Source organism: Malus sylvestris, chromosome 1 (assembly GCF_916048215.2).
Source record: "Malus sylvestris chromosome 1, drMalSylv7.2, whole genome shotgun sequence".
NCBI lineage: Eukaryota > Viridiplantae > Streptophyta > Magnoliopsida > Rosales > Rosaceae > Malus > Malus sylvestris.
In genome coordinates this window covers 24,412,740-24,434,758 of record NC_062260.1, presented here as the reverse complement: position 1 = coordinate 24,434,758, position 22,019 = coordinate 24,412,740, and the positions used below count along the sequence as shown (strand labels likewise).

The window sequence follows — 22,019 nt, the reverse complement described above, 5'->3', positions numbered from 1 at the left end:
ACTAGTCCTCACATTAGTCTCAACATGCCAATCATACACATCAACCCACATTTCAAATATACACGCCACACCCCATTGCATAAACATAAATTGATGTCGACGTATTGGAATAACAATTCAATAGAACATATTCATAAAACCAATTCATATCCACATAGGATCATAATTATGACAACCTGGTAATTACCAATATCACATATATTAAAGTCACTCACCTGGAGTCCGCGCTAATGTACCCTAGCACGATAGTCAAGGCATCACGTCCTATCACCGCCTAACAAAGCACAAATCCACATTTAGATTTCCTTCGATAATTCACATACTAAAAAATTCTCATATGTCTCCCACAACAACATTTAATGAGGAATCGAACCGTTTTCTAAGGTAGGGTCCATGATCTTACGTCACTTGCTCCGTAAGATCCAATCACTAGATTTTCACTAGTAAGTCCCTAAGGTCCTTAAACAATATCTACCATAGCATATTAAAATCTTGTCTCAATTCAATGGTAAGTTCGTCAAATGGTTAGAATAATCAAGTGGCGAACCTTATCGATAAAATACTCAACCAACAACATTTTCATAAATCGAATGTCACACACCGAAAAATTTGAATTTCTCCAAAAATTCTCAAATTTTACAAGAATGAAGATTTCAACAAGTAGAGTAAACTTTATACATGTGGCCGAGTCTAATTTGGCCAGGAAGGTCCTCAAATTGGCTCGCACCCAACGAAACCCTAAGGTGGGTGTTTTTCAATTCGGCTTCCTTGGTGTTCCAACGCCCCAACCACCAGTTGGGTATTGTTCTTGGGTCCAAGGGAAGTTGATTAAGGGTAATGGTGAATGGTGATACTCTCCGGAATGACAATTCCTCGTCGAGAACCCCCAGGTTCTCCTATGGAATTCTTCATGAAATAGACCTTAAAACCCTTAATTTTTGGTAGAGAGGGAAGGAGGAAGGTAGTTGAGCAAGTTGCAGGTGGAGGAGATAGGAAAAATCAAAAGAGAAAGGGTAGGACTTGGCCTAAAATTGGTTGGTTTGAAAATAAAAAGGGGTTGGTGGTGTACACGGGTTCACCAAATGGGAAAAGAAAATGTCAACCTCTCTTTCCTCCTATTGGTCCTTTCTCATCCTTAAAAAAAATCTGCTGGGTCCCCTTTTTAGTGGCTGCTGCCTAACCTTTTTTTTTTTTTTTGCCAACACCTAAATTGCCCAATTCCACTTATAATAGCCGGTCCATTAATCCAAAGAGGGTTTGGGCCTTTTACCCATAAGTGGAAATTAAAATAATTCCCACAATCTATAGTTTCACCACTTCAAACGTCCGAAACTATACTGTTATAATTCGGACTCGCAAACGGCTTTCGCCTATGCATTCGTGGGTTCAAGATTTATTTAAAAACACTAGTTGTAACTTCGAAATGTCAATGAAAGATAAAGATTGTTTATGAAACTTCCAACTCGATAACTAATCAAATACTAAACTTATAATTAGTGGAATTAAAATTTACAAATAAAGATAACGTAATCGCGAAATACGAATTTAAATTATGAAATACGTAATAAATGATGAAATTCTGGGGATGGAATTTCACACTTGTAGTCTTGAGTGGTGGAATCGTAGCCAAATCTGTAATAAATTGGGCCGAAACGAAAATAGTCGATGTCCGGTAACTTTTGGGCTTTTCTAGTACTAGGGTTCCATAGGAAAAGTCTATTGTTTCCATACCATTTTATAAACATGTCACGACGTTCACAGACTCCTTCATATTTACCTAGTAGGCAGATGAGGCCACTGCAAGAACCCGCAAGGGATGAATCGCGGACACTAGTATCATCTAGAAATTCATCTTCAAGGTTTCTACATCTACTTAGTGCTGCTGCTGTAGCGGTGGAGGCAGAGGCGACAACATTCCTCTTATTCTTCAGTGATTGGTAGTCAATGAGTTGGGGAAATCGAGAAGGGAGTGAATCGTGTGATTCCCAGTAATCGGCACGTCTAGAGGAGCGGTTGAAGAGAATCAGGACATTCTTGTTGTTGTCGTTGTCGTTGGTACGTGGTCGGTGCTTGTCAAAGAAATGAGGAGTGGAGATTAAGGCGCCCTATGACTTGCATACACAACGGAATCGCAGGAGACATATGACCAGTAGCCATGAAAGTATCTCGACGATTATATCCTCATTGTTGGAGGAGAAGATCGACAATTTTCCATCATCATCCGCCATATAAGCTCAAAACGACGGCGATCTGGTTGGGCACATCTGACTTATGGCGATCTTCTCAGTTCCTCTTCCTCAGAATTCTTTTGGTGTTGAAAATGTTGGGGTGCATGTTGGATTATTTAAGGTGTTCCGTATTTATACCACCAGTCTGGAATCTCGAAATTGTAGCGATTTGTATTGATTAGAGTAATTTTATTTTAGTAGCACGATATTCGGGATTTTATTTGTTTCTTTGAATAGCTGATTTTCTTGTACAGACTCATCGTAAACCTATAGCACTCCATTCAGAGAGGAAAAAACATACATATTTGCCCATTTACATTAGTAGCACGATATTTGGGATTTTATTTGTTTCCTTGAATAGCTGATTTACTTGTACAGACTCCTCGTAAACCTATATATACACTCCATTCAGAGAGGAAAAAACATACATATTTGCCCATTTACAATTTGACTCGTTGTGCGTCCAATTTTCATCAGGTACTTTTTGTGTTCAATTTTAAATAATTTTTTTTAAAATGATTTCTAACACCATGATATACGATGGATCTTCGAGATCCTCACAAATAAGATATGAAGAGGATTCTCGTTCATAAAAAGTCTATCCATCTCATAAGTCAAACTAAAACCATAGAAATCTTTAAATATTCATATTAATTTCTATCAAATCTATTAATTTTAAAGCCTTTTAAAATTTATTAACAATAAAACAATTTTAGGGATGGAATCAAATTAAGATTCGATAATAAACTTTAAAACTCAAGTATAGTCAATACAAGAAAACATGGATTTTATGAGGATCGTCACATATCCACTGAAATTCGTCACATATATCGAAATTTTGAGGAATAGAGACAACTCCCGGAATTTTAAAGGAATTGTGTTGTAAAAATAATTTTATTTGACAATCCAAATGGGACAACGGCACGTCGTCCCCGACAGATGTCGTAAACAACGAGCTCTCTGGGACAACGGCACGCCGATTCCCGAACCCTGCATCAATCGAATCGCCGACACTGTCGGAAAGTACGAAGCTTTGGCTTGGCTGTGTCTGTGGGGGGTTTGAGTTGCTTTGCTGGTCTGGGTTTGTTCGTCGTGTGGAACGACAAGGCGTCCAAGATTCCATTTGCCCCAAAAGTGTACCCTTCGACAACTTGCGAGTGGAGCTCGCCGGAGAACTGTAGCCACATCCACGTCCAAGATCCCATTTTTCTGATACCCATTTGCCGGACGAAACCAAAAATTTGTACGAGAGAGTATTCTCAAACAACAAAGTCACAATAAAAAATATCAAGAATTTATTGAACAAAATAATAATATATTAATTCATAAAGTTTTTCATACAATATATTACAATATTTCTCAAATCATTTTCATGTTTTAAAAGCGTAACATAACAATATCATTACCAATACCATTAAATATCTCTTTATATAAAAATAATCATTTTAATATTCATCAATTGATATCTAAATTAGAAAGCTAAATTCTAAATTGAAATGCCAAAAACAAATTAATGAAATAAAGTCGTATAAAATACCTTGTGGAGTAAAATTCTTGCGTTGAATTTTGATAATTGATTACTCTATAACACTCCAAATTCAATTGAGTTTTGTTTGAATGAAAGGGGAGGAATCTGGAGAAGTTGAGGACTTGAATTGCTTTTGCTGTACTTGGTGGGATTAGTTTTGTGTGGATTAACGACTTAGAGTTAGAAAAACATGGAGGCACAATTAAATTAATTGTTAATTAAATTATCATCAGGTAGGGCATTTGGGATCCAAAACGGTAGACTAGTTTAGGGCTAGTTATTGAAAATTTGAACGTAACCATATATTTTTTTAAATGATTGGGGGCATCCACCCCCTAGGCCTACACTAGCTCCGTCTTTGCCCATTTGGATTCTTTTGTATTTATGAAATTCTTTCTATTAATATTTTTATATTTATATTGTGCAAAGTTGGCATCCATGTCAGAAAAAATATGGTATTACATTTACCACGTTATCACTTAACCACCAATTTGACAAATTGATTAACGGAGGTCTGACATTGCAATGTTCAAAAGATGAAGGATGAGATTGTGGTTAAACTCATAATTAAGGTAGTTTTGTGTAATTTATCATAATTCTCAATTAATTATTTTCATAATTTTGGCTGATAATATATAATTAAAACTTTAATTTCAGCGAACAAGCAAATGAATAGTATGAACTACATCATGCTGATATTTATATTTCAAGAGAAGTAATTTTTACATTAGTAACATGTTTGATAAACTAAACATGTAACTTAGCCGACAAAAATTTCTCATAAACCTGCGGAGATAAAAAAAAAGGTCGTACCCAGTGCACAAGGCTCTCGCTTTACGCAGGGTCTGGGAGAGGTGATAAACCTGCGGAGATGCAAGAGAAAAAAAAATTAAGAACAATATCGCAGGCAACAAATTGCAAACAAACCCAATTAATCTATGCTCGAGTGCACAAATTATAGCTCGGTATAGTTCACTGTGATGTCAAGGAAAGTAATGTAAATAATAAACCTATAACTGAAAATAACAGGGAAAGAAGTCAGCCAACTAGCTATCAACCTGTAACTGAAATCATTAACTAAAAATTAAAGAAGAAGAAGTTCATTCAAGCTAATTGATGTTCCTTTTCTAAAGGCCACAAGGCCAAGCCAGTAAAAGACAAACGTGTATGTTTGGTGCTAGTGAATGGTATGTCCTCAAGGCTTTCGATAGCAAAATGATTCTAAAAGATAAGTCCTAATATTATGCCCCAAGGTGTCTCACCTCATCTACACACCCACGCAACTGACCATACCACCCATTGTACATCTAGAGAACTCCAGAAAAGGACCACAAGCATGGATAAGGTTTTATGTGATTTTCAGAGGGAGAGGAGGAGAATGTGGGGTTGGAATTGCAACTAGGGCTGGGTTCGGTTTATTTTTTTTTCAGTTTTGATTTTTTTTCGGTTCGATTTTTTTCCATGATTTTTTTTATTTTTAAATCTGATATTGGGCGGCGGAGATGGTGCGGTGGGGATTGAAGAAGCCAGGGTTTGGAAAGAATTGGAAGGAATGTTGTGACGATGAAGAAGCACTGCGCAGAACTTGCTGCGATTGCCAAGCAATTGTTCCTTGTCAGCCACACTTTATAATTATTTTAATAATATAAAATAACCCATTACACATTCCAACACACACACACACACACACACACACACATATATATATATGTATCCAAAACATATATATATATATATATATATATATATACACAATAATCAAGGGTCCCAACCAGACCCTTGATTATTGTATTAGTTTTTTTTTTTTCATTCAGAAATACCAACTGAAGTTTTAGACACACGGTCACAAAGCTTAATCAAAACCATGAACATAAGAAAGACATGGAATTAGGAGTGCAAACTGTCACATCCCGGCCCGGGTCCACCACATCCCGAGCTCGTTCCACCACCGTAGCACGATATTGTCCGCTTTGGGCTTACCATTCCCTCACGGTTTTATTTTTGGGAACTCATAAGCAACTTCCCAGTAGGTCACCCATCCTGGGAGTGCTCTGGCCTCCTTCTCGCTTAACTTCGGAGTTCCTACGGAACCCGAAGCCAGTGAGTTCCCAAAAGGCCCCGTGCTAGGTAGGGATGGGAATATACATTTAAGGATCACTCCCCTGGGTGATGTGGGATGTTACAATCCACCCCCTTAGGGACCCGACGACCTCGTCAGCACACTTCCGGCCAGGGATTGGCTCTTATACCAATTTGTCACATCCCAGCCCGGGTCCACCACATCTCGGGCCCGTTCCACCACCGTAGCATGATATTGTCCGCTTTGGGCTTATCATTCCCTCACGGTTTTGTTTTTGGGAACTCACGAGCAACTTCCCAGTGGGTCACCCATCTTGGGAGTGCTCTGGCCTCCTTCTTGCTTAACTTCGGAATTCCTACGGAACCCAAAGCCAGTGAGCTCCAAAAAGGCCTCGTGCTAGGTAGGGATGAGAATATACATTTAAAGATCATCCCCCTGGGCGATATGGGATGTTACACAAACCATTCATTGAAAATAAACCAAAGTAAAGTCCAATTCTTCAACTACAGTAGGCTAGTTGAGATTAATTAAAGTCACTAAATCAAACATTCTTTACAATAACAGAGAAAGTACATGTTTCACAGAGAAACTAAAGAAGGTGCATGTTTGTACCATATTTAGGGCATCCGTATTTAGACCTCGTATAAATACTTGAGGGACTCAAATGTAATTATGTAATAAATGGAAGGGCAAATATGTAATAATTGAGGAGCCCTTATTCTATAAAAGAGCCTCCTCACCCTCACAATTGGAGGCCCTCTCACCTTCACAAAGCTCATCTCTCTCAAGCTCTCATGCTCACAAACAGAGAGCCCTCTCAAACACTCTCTTTCTCTAGGGGACTCCCTCCTCACCCTTGTAATCCATACATACTGTCAGATAAATACAATCAGTGTGGACGTAGCCCAAACATTGGGGGTGAGCCACGATACATCTTGTGTTCTTTACATTCTTGCATATTCACGGTCGGATTTACGTTGTTCCAAGACCCTTCCGGTTTTGTGCATCCACATTTGGCCCCGTTTGTGAGAAATCGACACAAAAAGCTATGTCGGTTCTCTCTCAATTTTTTCATCTCACCACCGTGAAACCTTCACAACCTCACCACTGTCCATCGTGGATCTGCAAAACCCAAGAAACCAAACACCTGCAGAATCACTGCAAAACCCATCTCCTTCTCGTATTTGATTTCTAGCACAACTTGCTAACAAATCGTACGAACCAAAAAATCCACGTGGCTCCAAATTCACCATCTTCTCTGAAACCCACCCATACAAAACACGAACCAAACCAGAAAGATCTGCTTATCTCCTACCCCAGTTAAACTCCCTTCCATTCACTTCCTCAAACTCACCACTAACAATGGATCATTTCGACTCCCTTTTTTTCTTCTGCGAGAGCTTTCGAAACGCGGGCCGGTTCGTATTCTGTCCTATTAGCCACCTGAACTCCGGCGATGGGAGAGAATCTCTGGGAGAATACTCCTCATCTGAATTTAAATCCTGAGTTGACTCTCATCGTCTCCAAGTCACCGTCTTCCTCCACCATTACTCTCGACGCTTCTAAGGAACTCCGGTTTTGTTGTTCTCATGCAGCTTTGTTTTGATGTTGTTGATGCTCCCGAGGTTGAGAAGAGGAAGATCGATGCCTACTCATGCACTGTTAATCTGACGGTGAAGTTCTCTCTCAACCTCTCTATCAGCTTGAGCTCTTCTTAACCATTTTGTTCGGGGAGAAGGAGAGCGACCAGGATGAAAAGCGGACCTAGCATGCTTCGAAGACTTAAGGTGACTCGAATGTTTCTCTTTTGCTGGAGGACTACCCATATTGGACCTCCTATGTCGAGTAGGTGATCTTTCTATTCGAGATGGAAACTTTGATGATCCACGCTTGACAGACTACGACACATTGCTCCAGAATGTCAATAATTTAAAAGCAGGGAAGCAGGTTGAGGTTCCAGTTTATGACTTCAAGTCTAGTTCCGGACAGGATACAGATCGGAGTCAACGAGCTATTGAGCCGATTAATGGTGAAGAGCAATGGCAATTCCCTCACTTTGATTAGACTGGTGTTGCAGAAAGGCAGCCTGAGCTTGAAGATCGATCAGTCAGGGTTCTGGATTTGATTGTGCTCGACGCCGAGTCGAAACGATTAATCATGGAGTGAAGAAAGCAAAGTAGCAAAGCACGACAAAAAAAGAAGCAGCGAGTAACAAATATGAAGTTAGGGGGCAGGAACGGACAGGCAACTGGGCACCGGCAGGGTACAGGACGAGCACCTTCCTCAATTGCTTTGCCACCTTTCTCTCTCCCCTGCCGCCGGATCCATCTGCTCCATTGCCTGCGGCGGAGCTCACATTCTCGCCTTAACCTCAAGTGGGAAGGTACTGACATGGGGAAAGGATGCAGTGATCTTTTCACATGCGGAGATGGCTCGTTTGGTCAGCTCAGGCATGGTGATTTCCAGTCCCATTGCTATCCTGTCTACTTTTGCTTTTGTCGACCACCAAAGAAGATGCCTACACTTTCATCATATGCAGGTTCCCATTTTTTGAGAAAGCCAGAGAAAAGCAAGTGGGTGGTGTCAAGGCTGTCCAGGCAGCTGCTACGTTTTATAGGAGAACATGCAGGAAATGCAAAAGAGAAAGTAAAAGCAAAAGCAGAAAGCAAAAGTAGAAAGCAAAAGAAGATAAAAAGAAGCAGACATAATTGCAGTGGTGATGACATACAGAAAAGGGAATCATGGGCGTGACCCATTGAGCAGAGGGTCAGATTTATTTTTGAATGATGTAATTTATTTTTCTTATCTTTCGGAGACATCTGTATAACCCTATTAGAGGGTAATTAAAAAAAAAAAAATATATATATATATATATATATATATATATATATATAAACGGCAAGCCCAAAATAATGGGCTGAAATTAGAGGGCGAAGGCTCATATGCCCAAAAGAGTCAGGCCCTCGATTATCACCAATCAGGTGATCAAAAGTACATCCAGTGCTACAAAAAATTATTCGGCAGCCTGCCGTTATTACCACCAATCAGGTAATCAAAAGTACGCCCAGTACTCCAAAATTATTCGGCAACCTGCCGCTATTATCACCAACCAGGTGATCAAAAGTACGCCCAGTACTCCAAAATTATTCAGCAGACTGCCGCTATTATCACCAACCAGGTGATCAAAAGTACATCCAGTACTCCAAAAATATACATGAGCATCATTCATGTCAATCATACATAAACATTCATGAGCATCACTCATGTCAATCATACATAAACATTCATGACCATCATTCATGTCAACATTCATGACCGTCACTCATGTTAACATTCATGAGCATCACTCATGTCAACATCCATGAGCATCACTCATGTCAATCAACATAAACATTCATGAGCATCACTCATGTCAATCTAGCTTCAAAAGCTTCATTTACAGAGCTCTAGCTTCAAAAGCTCTAGCTTCAAAAACTTCATTTACAAAAGTTCTAACTTCAAAAGCTTCATTTACAGAGCTCTAGCTCGAAAGCTTCATTTACAAAACTCTAGCTCGAAAGCTTCATTTACAGAGCTCTAGCTTCAAAAGCTTCATTTACAAAAGCTCCAACTTTGAAAGCTTCATTTACAGAGATCTAGCTTCAAAGCTTCACTTGCAAAGCTTCACCTACAAAGCTTCAGTGCAGGGTATACAAATACCGCTTCCGAACAACCGCCACTTCGGCCCATACATGGATTCAATTTGAAGTCTCCAGCCAACATACCCTATTAATTGAAGACTTGGGGGACTACATTATGTACCATATATTGGGCCTCAACTGGGCCTCATGAAAAATACTTGGGGGATTTAGCCCATTATTTATGTACTGAGGAGCGAACCCTTATTCTATAAAAGGGACTCCCTCACTTTCATTAGAGAGCACTCATTATTCATGTACTGAGGAGCGAACCTTTATTTTATAAAAGAGACTCCCTCACCTTTATTAGAGAGCATAACCGCCAGCTGAGCAATCGCCTCGACACGAGCATCACTCATAACCCATCACTTATGTATTGAAGACCCTTATTCTATAAAAGGGACACCATCACCATCATTAGAGAGCATCAACTCCTAACCCATCACTTATGTATTGAGGAACAAGCCCTTATTCTATAAAAGGGACTCCCTCATCATCATTAAAGAGCATCAACTATAACTCATCACTTATGTATTGAGGAGCGAGCCCTTATTCTATAAAAAAGACTCCCTCACCTTCATTAGAGAGCATCAACTCTAACCCATCATTCATGTATTGAGGAGCGAGCCCTTATTTTATAAAAGGGACTCTCTCACCTTCAACGCCACAAGCCGAGCCAACCAAGGCAACATAAGCCATAAGCCGAGCTAACCAAGGCAACATAAGCCACAAGTTGAGCAGCCTCGCAACATGTGCTACTTCTAGTTGAGCATCATTGCACATTGAGCACCGCCTCATATCGAATATCAGTTCTAGACGACATCTAGTTACTTCGGCCTACACATGGATTGAATTTCAAGTCTCCAGCCAAAAGACTCTCTTGACTGAAGACTTGGGGGACTACTGTTTGTATCATACTTAGGGCATCCGTATTTAGACCTCGTATAAATACTTGAGGGACTCAAATGTAATTATGTAATAAATGGAAGGGTAAATATGTAATAAATGAGGAGCCCTTATTCTATAAAAGGGTCTCTTCACCCTCACAATTGGAGGCCCTCTTACCCTCACAAAGCTCATCTCTCTCAAGCTCTCATGCTCACAAACAGAGAGCCCTCTCAAACTCTCTCTTTCTCTAGAGGACTCCCCATCACCCTTGTTATCCATACATACAGTCAGAGAAATACAATCAGTGTGGACGTAGCCCAAACATTGGGGTGAACCACGATACATCTTGTGTTCTTTACATTCTTGCATATTCACGGTCGGATTTACGTTGTTCCAAGACCACTCCGGTTTTGTGCATCAACAGTGCACATACGTATATATAAGAATGTGTGTGTGAGTACTCTGTTTGATGGGTTAGAGAAATACGGAAAAACTAAAACTTTTCAAAGGCATAGAAACAGAGAAAATAAATTGGGGGTAAAACTTGGAATCTTACCAGAGGGACTTTGAAAGAGTCGGAAAAATGATTCCTGGTGATTTTCACATTGGTGAGTAGCATTAGGAGCACTTCTGTTCTGTTTAACAGATAAAATTTAGGGGGGTTGAGATACTTGTACAAATCTTATGAACAAAATTGTGATGTATCTAATAAACATTCATTAAATTATTAATGTAAGTAGTTAACTTGTAAATTTGTTGCATGTGATCATTTATATTTTTCAGCAAAAAAAAAAAAAAAAACCGTTAAACAATGCAAGTACAATATACAAAGACAACTATTAAATTTAGCTTCATCTATTTGATTAAGAGAAGACCCCTTGTCAAAAAAATTTCCCCCTTTTTTTCAATTTTGCCCTCATTTTTCAATACACAATATTGACATGAGGAGGGTAAAATAGTAATTTTGTATCTTTTGTAAAATGACAATCATATCCCTATTTTTCCTATTTTACCCTCACTTTTGATACATAATATTTACATAAAGAGGGCAAAATGGTAATTATGTAATATTAAGAAAAATATGCCCTTATTAAGAGATCTCATCATTATTGTCTCATACTCTTTAAAAAATTTAAAAACTAATCACACTCCTTAATAAAAAACAAAAAAGAAAATGAAATTGTTCACACACAAAGTGTGTGCTCATCTTCTAGTTTAGATTATAGAAAGTCCAATTCAAACGACTAAAAGTTTAAAAGGGCATAAATAAAAATATTGAATAACCAACCTCTTTCGACCACAAAAGCAGATTTTAAAGTCTATCAACGATTCACCATCCATTCAAAACAGGATTGTCTGGAGACACATGATGTAAAGATGACAATATGCAAATCTTACTTCAAGCACATCTAAGTAAAAATGATAGGTTGCAGCATAAATTATGAAACCGAACTAAAATAACTCATACTATTTATGAAAATGAGTTTAATTATACACAAGGCCTTTTTGTTTCATAGAATTGTACACGAGGCTTTTTTGTTACATAAAGCTTTATTGTTTCAGGATCCTATAATTTCCATTGAGTAAGGAGCTTATTAGGTGGGAAGAATGAGAGCGGTTATTTATTAATTAAGCTACGCAGTGCATGGATGTTTGGCAAGGAACACTTTCCAATAATTTGACAATAACTATTAAAGGAAAAGTCTAAGAATTTAGTTGCACACATGAAACTAATAAAAATGGTTTGAAAATATTGAGTTTTAACGATAAAGACAAAATAAAGAGTAAAGTGAATTGTATCAGAATTAATTTTTTAGTGTAAAAATATGATTTTTCATTAAAATAAACAGTACTTTTCGTTTAAGTTCCCAAACAAAAATCATTATACAGAAAATGCTTTAAAGCTATATAACCCCGTAATTTGTTACTCTAAGTCTTAGATAAGTACAAGTACTGCGCATCTTTAAAAGTATCGATTCCAAAAAAAATCAATTCAGGGATCGGGGTAAAGTTATTCACTTCTGTTAAGTGTACTTTTGGTTTGATTATGCCGTTGCCAAGTTTCTGTCATAGTTTTATGCATGATCTAAAATATCCATAATATCCCAATATTTTCATTGAAATTTTCGTATTTTTGGACTACCGATATTTCCGATATCATCGATATTTTAGACCTTACTAAGTCACTCATGTATCTTACCATGCAATGCATAAAGTGTAAAATATTGTACTAATTCATTATATATAAATGATTATGATGTGTTTAAACTTCTTTCATTAATTACTACATATTTTCTACACTCACAATGTTTGTCAGCTAGCTATATAATCAACTTAAATCAGTTATATTATCATGCAATGCATTCCCTTCCAATTTTTTGTGATAAACTAATAGATAATTGACTAAATAAACATCCTGCAAAGTTTCAATAAAAATTTCCTAAGTTTTTCTTACAATTTTCGTGGTTTTTATTCAATTTTTATCGATATCGATAATATCCCGAATTTTCCATCGAAATTTCCGTATTTTTTGACTACTGATATTTTTGATATCATCGATATTTTATACCTTTTATGTATAATTCTATTTAATGGTTCGGTTCATCAACTACTGATCACCGTCAAAAGCTAGATAGTATATATTCATATTTCTTATCAAGTGTGTGTGCATATATATATATATATATATATATATATGTATGTATGTATATATATGGATTCATTAAAATGAAATCTCAACAACAACAACAACAACAACAACAAAGCCTTTTCCCACTAAGTGGGGTCGGCTATATGAATCCTAGAACGCCATTGCGCTCGGTTTTGTGTCATGTCCTCCGTTAGATCCAAGTACTCTAAGCCTTTTCTTAGAATCTCTTCCAAAGTTTTCCTAGGTCTTCCTCTACCCCTTCGGCCCTGAACCTCTGTCCCGTAGTCACATCTTCGAACCGGAGCGTCAGTCGGCCTTCTTTGCACATGTCCAAATCACCGGAACCGATTTTCTCTTATCTTTCCTTCAATTTCGGCTACTCCTACTTTACCTCGGATATCCTCATTCTCAATCTTATCCTTTCTCGTGTGCCCACACATCCCACGAAGCATCCTCATCTCTGCTACACCCATTTTGTGTACGTGTTGGTGTTTCACCGCCCAACATTCTGTGCCATACAACATCGCTGGCCTTATTGCCGTCTTATAAAATTTTCCCTTGAGCTTCAGTGGCCTACGACGGTCACACAACATGCTGGATGCACTCTTACACTTCATCCATCCAGCTCGTATTCTATGGTTGAGATCTCCATCTAATTCTCCGTTCTCTTGTAAGATAGATCCTAGGTAGCGAAAACGGTCGCTTTTTGTGATCTTCACTAAATTGCTCCGGTCATTAGTGTGGATAAGTATATAAATGGATAGAGATAGGAAAGCAAACACAAGAGGTACGTGGTTCACCCAGATTGGCTACGTCCACGGAATAGAAGAGTTCTCATTAATTGTGAAGGGTTTACACAAGTACATAGGTTCAAGCTCTCCTTTAGTGAGTACAAGTGAATGATTTAGTACAAATGACATTAGAGTACAAATGACATTAGGAAATATTGTGGGAGAATGATCTCGTAATCACGAAACTTCTAAGTATCGGAGTGTGGTATCGACTTGCCTTATCTGTCTCATAGGTAGATGTGGCAGCTTCTCTGGAAGTACTCTTCCTCCATCCAGGGGTGGTATCTTTAACTGGTGGAGATGCACAAGGTAATGTATCAATTTCACTTGAAGCTTACTTGTAGTTTCAGGCTTGGTCAAGCGCGATACAAACCATGTAGTAGGAGTCCCCCAAGTCGCCGAGCTAGGGGATTTGCTGAAAGAGGTGACAGACAAGGTAAGCAATCAGAGCTCCGGCTGATTGTTCACCTTCTCCCCATCTTGCAGCAGCATGAAGGATAAAGAGAAGAAAAATGAGAAGAGATGATATGGGATACTTTTGCTTTTGAAGAAGTAACTTTCCACAGGCTTATTCTTGAACTGAGCTGGAGGGTTTTCTGGTTTCCTCCAGAGTATAAGGCCGACTGAAGAATTTGAGGGTCAAAACAAGTCCATCAAATCTAGAGTACGTTCGACCCTGCTGATATGGGATACTTTTGCTTTTGACAGAGTAATGGATGGATCGGCACGTGTGCTGTTACGCTTGTCTCCATATGCTTCCTTGTATCCTTCGCACTTGCCCTATCTGTTCCTCAAGCAGATGCGGTATCTTCCCTGGCAACATAAGATGTTGAAGATGAGTACTCGAGAGCAATGCCAGGTAAGTAGTCAGGTAAGGGGTTCCAGGCTGTCAGTTCCTGGCTGGGAGCTTGATTTCAAGTGCTGACTGATTGCTCTCTTTCTCCTTGTCTTGCAGGTAAAAACAAGGCCAAAGGAAAAGACAGGGAAAAAGCATGATATGGGATACTCTTGCTTTTAACCCTGATGATATGAGATATTCTTGCTCTAGTATAGCTTGTTTGCAGAGGTATTATCGGGGGGAAAGAAAGCTGAATATTTCGAAATGCTTCGTTGGGAGTGGCCTCTCAGATATGAGGAAGGGTTGAGCATTTTTGCAGGTCTGCCTGTCCGTTGGGGATGGAGGTCGACATATATAGGAGTCTCCCTAACAACAAGTAGTAATGCTATTCCTTTACCCTGCTTGGTCATAGCACGGTAGTGGGAGCTGCCAGCTTCACATGTTTTAACTCTGTCAGAGCACTTTGAAAAAGTGGTATGTGGTATCTGGCTCTCGAGATTCGGAGAACGATGCTTCTTCGATTTTTGAGAAAGCAATCATGGTGGGGGTCTGGCTCTCGAGATTCGGGGAGCAGTGTCTCTTCGATTTTTGAGAAAGTAATCATGTTGGGAGTCTGGCTCTCGAGATTCGGAAGGCGGTGCCTCTTCGATTTTGGAGTAAGCAATCTTGTTGGGAGTGTTTTCTCGGATGTGAGTAAAGGTTGGGCATGTTTGCTAGTCTACCTTGCCACGAAGCACGGAGGTTGACACACAGGGACTTTCCAATTATCCAGCAGTGGTACTATTCCTTTACCCTTGTGGGTAATAATATGGTAGCTAGACCTTCAAAATTTATGTGTCTAAACTTTGTTAGTGCTGTTTCTTTGCTATTCTTTTACCTTTCTTGGTCAGAGCGATGTAGTGGGAGCTGCAAGCTTCACGTGCTCAACTTTGGCAGAGACTTTGACAAAGTTATCTGTGGTACCCATGAGCTATTGTTGAGTGTGGGAAGTGGGTGATTGAACAGTAAGATTCATGTGCTTTCTACTTCACCAGAAGTCTTCGACAGAATGCCCATAATTTCCGCAAAGCTGAGTGTGCGTGTGACAGGTGCTGACAAGGCTAGAAAAGAAGGTGCCTCTTTGATTTCTGAGATCGGCCCTCGTGGTCTCTGAGCAGCCCAGCTTTTGAGAAAGCGAGCGCCTCTTCGATTGATTCGGAGAACGATGCCTCTTCGATTTTTGAGAAAGCAATCATGCTGGGGGTCTGGCTCTCGAGATTCGGGGACCAGTGTCTCTTCGATTTTTGAGAAAGTAATCATGTTGGGAGTCTGGCTCTCGAGATTCGGAGGGCGGTGCCTCTTCGATTTTGGAGCAAGCAATCTTGTTGGGAGTGTTTTCTCGAATGTGAGTAAAGGTTGGGCATGTTTGCTAGTCTACCTTGCCACGAAGCACAGAGGTTGACACACAGGGACTTTCCAATTATCCAGCAATGGTACTGTTCCTTTACCCTCTCTTCGATTTTTGAGAAAGTAGTCATGTTGGGAGTCTGGCTCTCGAGATTCGGAGGACGGTGCCTCTTCGATTTTGGAGCAAGCAATCTTATTGGGAGTGTTTTCTCGAATGTGAGTAAAGGTTGGGCATGTTTGCTAGTCTACCTTGCCACGAGGCACAGAGGTTGACACACAGGGACTTTCCAATTATCCAACAGTGGTACTGTTCCTTTACCCTTGTGGGTAATAATATGGTAGCTAGACCTTCAAAATTTATGGGTCTAAACTTTGTTAGTGCTGTTTCTTTGCTATTCTTTTACCCTTATTGGTCAGAGCAATGTAGTGGGAGCTGCAAGCTTCACGTGCTCAACTTTGGCAGAGAACTTTGGCAAAGTTATCTGTGATACCCATGAGCTATTGCTGCGTGTGGGAAGTGGGTAATTGGACAGTAAGATTCATGTGTTTTCTACTTCCCCAGAAGTCTTCGACAGAATACCCATAATTTCCGCAAAGCTGAGTGTGCGTGTGACAGGTGCTGACAAGGCTGGAAAAGTAGGTGCCTCTTCGATTTCTGAGATCGGCCCTCGTGGTCTCTGAGGAGCCCAGCTTTTGAGGAAGCGAGCGCCTCTTCGATTTCTGAGATCGGTTTTCGTGGTCTTTGAGCAGCCCAACTTTTGAGAAAGCAAACACCTCTTCGATTTATGAGATCAACCCTCGTGGTCTCTAAGCAGCCCAGCTTTTGAGAAAGCAAACGCCTCTTCGATGTCTGAAGCTCCGTCGAGTGCAGCTTTTTATAGGGGCTGGCATTAAGTTCCAAAGCACACTTGAATCTCCACCAGTAGAAGCTCCATTCTTGCACATCTAAGATCTTGATTTGTCCGACCTCTTCTCTCTTCAATACCTTTGAAAATGTCTGGCCCCTCCGACCGTCGTTTTGACTTGAACCTTGTTGAAGAGGCAGCCCCGCCTTCTCCAGACAACATATGGCGCCCATCCTTCGTCTCCTCTACTGGTCCTCTTACCGTTGGGGATTCCGTGATGAAGAATGATATGACCGCTGCGGTGGTGGCCAGGAACCTTCTCACTCCCAAAGATAACAGACTACTTTCCAAACGGTCTGATGAGTTAGCTGTTAAGGATTCACTGGCTCTCAGTGTTCAGTGTGCAGGTTCTGTGTCTAATATGGCCCAACGCCTATTTGCTCGAACCCGCCAAGTTGAATCATTGGCGGCCGAAGTGATGAGTCTCAAACAGGAGATTAGAGGGCTCAAGCATGAGAATAAACAGTTGCACCGGCTCGCACATGACTATGCTACAAACATGAAGAGGAAGCTTGACCAGATGAAGGAAACTGATGGTCAGGTTTTACTTGATCATCAGAGATTTGTGGGTTTGTTCCAAAGGCATTTATTGCCTTCGTCTTCAGAGGCTGTACCGCGTAATGAAGCTCCAAATGATCAACCTCTTATGCCTCCTCCTTCTAAGGTTCTGTCCAGTACTGAGGCTCCGAATGATCCCCCTCCGATGCCTTCTCTTTCTGGGGCTCTACCGACTGCTGAGACTTCTCATAAGCAACCTTTGTGAAGGCTCCATCTTGTTTGTTTATTTTGACTCATGTATATGTATATATTTGTAGCTTATCGGGGATATCAATAAATAAGTTTTCCTTCATTTCAACGTATTGTGTTAAATACACCAAAGCCTTCTTCGCTAAGTTCTTTGAATTTTCTTTTGTTGAAGCTTGTATGTTGAAGCTTTCTGAGTGGAGCATGTGGGTTGGGGTAGTGTTCCCTTAATTTTTCGAGTGAGGAAAACTTCTCGGTTGGAGACTTGGAAAATCCAAGTCACTGAGTGGGATCGGCTATATGAATCTTAGAACGCCATTGTGCTCGGTCCTGTGTCATGTCCTTCGTTAGATCCAAGTACTCTAAGTCTTTTCTTAGAGTCTCTTCCAAAGTTTTCCTAGGTCTTCCTCTACCCCTTCGGCCCTGAACCTCTGTCTCATAGTCGCATCTTCTAATCGGAGCGTCAGTAGGCCTTCTTTGCACATGTCCAAACCACCGTAACCGATTTTCTCTCATCTTTCCTTCAATTTCGGCTACTCCTACTTTACCCCGGATATCCTCATTCCTAATCTTATCCTTTCTCGTGTGCCCACACATCCAACGAAGCATCCTCATCTCCGCTACACCCATTTTGTGTACGTGTTGATGCTTCACCGCCCAACATTCTGTGCCATACAGCATCGCCGGCCTTATTGCCGTCCTATAAAATTTTCCCTTGAGCTTCAGTGGCATACGGCGGTCACACAACACGCCAAATGCACTCTTCCACTTCATCCATCCAGCTTGTATTCTATGGTTGAGATCTCCATCTAATTCTCCGTTCTTTTGCAAGATAGATCCTAGGTAACGAAAACGGTCGCTCTTTGGTATTTCTTGATCTCCGATCCTCACCCCTACCTCGTTTTGGCCTCCATCTGCACTGAACTTGCACTCCATATATTCTGTCTTTGATCGGCTTAGGCGAAGACCTTTAGATTCCAACACTTCTCTCCAAAGGTTAAGCTTTGCATTTACCCCTTCCTGAGTTTCATCTATCAACACTATATCGTCTGCGAAAAGCATACACCAAGGAATATCATCTTGAATATGTCCTGTTAACTCATCCATTACCAACGCAAAAAGGTAAGGACTTAAGGATGAGCCTTGATGTAATCCTACAGTTATGGGAAAGCTTTCGGTTTGTCCTTCATGAGTTCTTACGGCAGTCTTTGCTCCTTCATACATATCCTTTATAGCTTGGATATATGCTACTCGTACTCCTTTCTTCTCTAAGATCCTCCAAAGAATGTCTCTTGGGACCCTATCATACGCTTTTTCCAAATCTATAAAGACCATGTGTAAATCCTTTTTCCCATCTCTATATCTTTCCATCAATCTTCGTAAGAGATAGATTGCCTCCATGGTTGAGCGCCCTGGCATGAACCCGAATTGGTTGTCCGAAACCCGTGTCTCTTGCCTCAATCTATGCTCAATGACTCTCTCCCAGAGCTTCATTGTATGACTCATTAACTTAATACCCCTATAGTTCATGCAATTTTGTACGTCGCCCTTATTCTTGTAGATAGGCACCAAAGTGCTCGTTCGCCACTCATTTGGCATCTTCTTCGTTTTCAAAATCCTATTGAAAAGGTCAGTGAGCCATGTTATACATGTCTCTCCCAAAACTTTCCACACTTCGATTGGTATATCGTCTGGGCCTATTGCTTTTCTATGCTTCATCTTCTTCAAAGCTACAACCACTTATTCCTTCCGGATTCGACGATAAAAAGAGTAGTTTCTACACTCTTCTGAGTTACTCAACTCCCCTAAAGAAGCACTCCTTTCATGTCCTTCATTGAAAAGATTATGAAAATAACCTCTCAATCTATCTTTAACCGCGTTCTCTGTAGCAAGAACCTTTCCATCCTCATCCTTGATGCACCTCACTTGGTTTAGGTCCCTTGTCTTCTTTTCCCTTGCTCTAGCTAGTTTATAGATATCCAACTCTCCTTCTTTGGTATCTAGTCGTTTATACATATCGTCGTAAGCCGCTAACTTTGCTTCTCTGACCGCTTTCTTCGCCTCTTGCTTCGCTTTTCTATACCTTTCACCATTTTCATCGGTCATCTCCTTGTATAAGGCTTTACAACATTCCTTCTTAGCCTTCACCTTTGTTTGTACCTCCTCATTCCACCACCAAGATTCCTTTTGGTGTGGGGCAAAGCCCTTGGACTCTCCTAATACCTCTTTTGCTACTTTTCGGATACAACTAGCCATGGAATCCCACATTTGGCTAGCTTCCCCCTCTCTATCCCACACACATTGGGTGATTACCTTCTCTTTGAAAATGACTTGTTTTTCTTCTTTTAGATTCCACCATCTAGTCCTTGGGCACTTCCAAGTCTTGTTCTTTTGTCTCCCTCTTTTGATATGTACATCCATCCCTAACAAGCGATGTTGATTAGCCACGCTCTCTCCTGGTATAACTTTGCAATCCTTACAAGTTATACGATCCCCTTTCCTCATTAGAAGAAAATCTATTTGTGTTTTTGACGACCCACTCTTGTAGGTGATCACATGTTCTTCTCTCTTCTTAAAGAAGGTGTTGGCTAAGAAGAGATCATATGCCATTGCAAAATCCAAGATAGCTTCCCCATCCTCGTTTCTCTTCCCAAAACCATGGCCACCATGAAAACCTCCATAGTTGCCTGTCTCCCTGCCCACGTGTCCATTTAGATCTCCTCCTATAAATAACTTTCAGGAGGTGTCCGAAGATCAACTCTGAGACGTAGACCCTCTCCTCCTGGTGAATCTCGACGGGAAACTCTAGCGTTATTGTTGTAGACACTGAGGCAGTTCTGTTCGACGTCAATGGACGGAGACAATGAGGACATGAGTGAGAGTAGTACCTAATGATGATTGAGAGCGAGTGAGATGGCGGGGGTAGTCATTGTTGGGGCGATGGAGCAATGGAAGAGGAGACAGAGAGGGGAGATAGAGCTTAGCAGAGAGCTTTGGAAGGATATTAGACGGACAAAAGACGTGCCGTTAAGGGTAAAATTGAAAACTCATCATTTGGCTATTTTAATTGGACTGATTTAATGTTGGGTTTTGTCTTAACTATTAAATGAAATTATAACATGATTTTTTGTCAAAATTCAATATATTAAAGCTCTTTTTTGTTGTAGGCATAATTTACTGAACAATTATTGAGGCCTTAGAGAGAGAGGGGGTGCGGCAATAGAGAGAAAAATAGAGAGATGTGTAATTGTGGGTGTGTATTATCTGTTACAACCGCACCCACTTTCTACTTATTAAAATGATTTCTTTAGTCTTTAATTAGTGAGCCGTGGGACCCGCCTTATTTTTATACTTCTATCTTGGTTTCCAGTCTCTCTCTCCCTCTAATATCTGAAATCAACTCTCTCTCTCTAACTCTCAGAAACTCACTCTCTCTAAGCTCCGAGAGCTCTACCCTTGCTCTCACTTCGATTCCTCCACAAATCAAGCCCAAAATCTATATATTTGGAATCCTGGAGATTTAACGAGCTCAATGGTACCCTTGCATGCGCCATCAGAGTATCGTGGGGTTTTCTGCCATTGAAGCCGAGAGCTTCAAAGCTCTAAAACTCGAACCCAGGTGAGAAGTGTGTTCCTTCTTCAAATTTCTGGGTTATGCATGTTGGTTTTATGACAAAACTCAAGGGTTTTGATCTCAATTTTTCCCTATGCTAATAATCTAGTTCCGATGACGAACTCCGGCGAGTTCGTGGGTGTGTCCGTGTGCGTGTGTGCGAACTGTGTGTGTGTGAGCATGCTGTGCATGCCGTGTATACTGTGCGTGTGTGTATGTGATTATGGGTGTGTGTGTGTTGTGCGGTGCAGGTGTGTGTGTGTGTGTGTTTATATATGTATATGTATATGCAAGTGTGAGTGTGCAGTGCATGCTTATGCATGCTCTGTGTGTGTGTGTGTGTTTATATATGTATATGTATATGCATGTGTGTGTGTGTGCAGTGCATGCTGTGTGAGTGTGTGTGTGTTGTGAATGGGTGTATGCTTGTACAGTGTGTGTACGTGTGTTTGTGTGGGTGTATGTATGGTGTTGTCCGTGTGTGTGAGGTGTGTTTTGGGCTGCACAGTGAGTGTGTGCAGGCCCTGTGTGTACACAAAGTGTGTGAGTGTGGGTTTGGGCTTAAGCCCAAACCACCTCTTGTCTCTAACCCACTCAACCCAAAACCCATTTCCATTTCCTAAAATTCCACCTTTTGGGTAGTTTATTGAATGAGATATTTTGGATGCGGTTCCTAATCCTTAACATTCTT

General features: G+C 40.5%; 1 long non-coding RNA gene and 1 pseudogene across 1 annotated transcript; one reads left to right on the top strand and one right to left on the bottom strand.

Moving 5' to 3' along the window:
• Nucleotides 1-1,364: 1,364 nt before the first annotated feature.
• On the bottom strand, nucleotides 1,365-2,228 carry LOC126614938 (uncharacterized; annotated as a pseudogene).
• An 11,616-nt stretch (nucleotides 2,229-13,844) lies between these two features.
• On the top strand, nucleotides 13,845-14,892 carry LOC126625690 (uncharacterized). The gene is made up of 2 exons (XR_007624445.1): nucleotides 13,845-14,701; nucleotides 14,798-14,892. It is a non-coding gene; the product is annotated as an uncharacterized LOC126625690 (long non-coding RNA).
• Nucleotides 14,893-22,019: the final 7,127 nt, after the last annotated feature.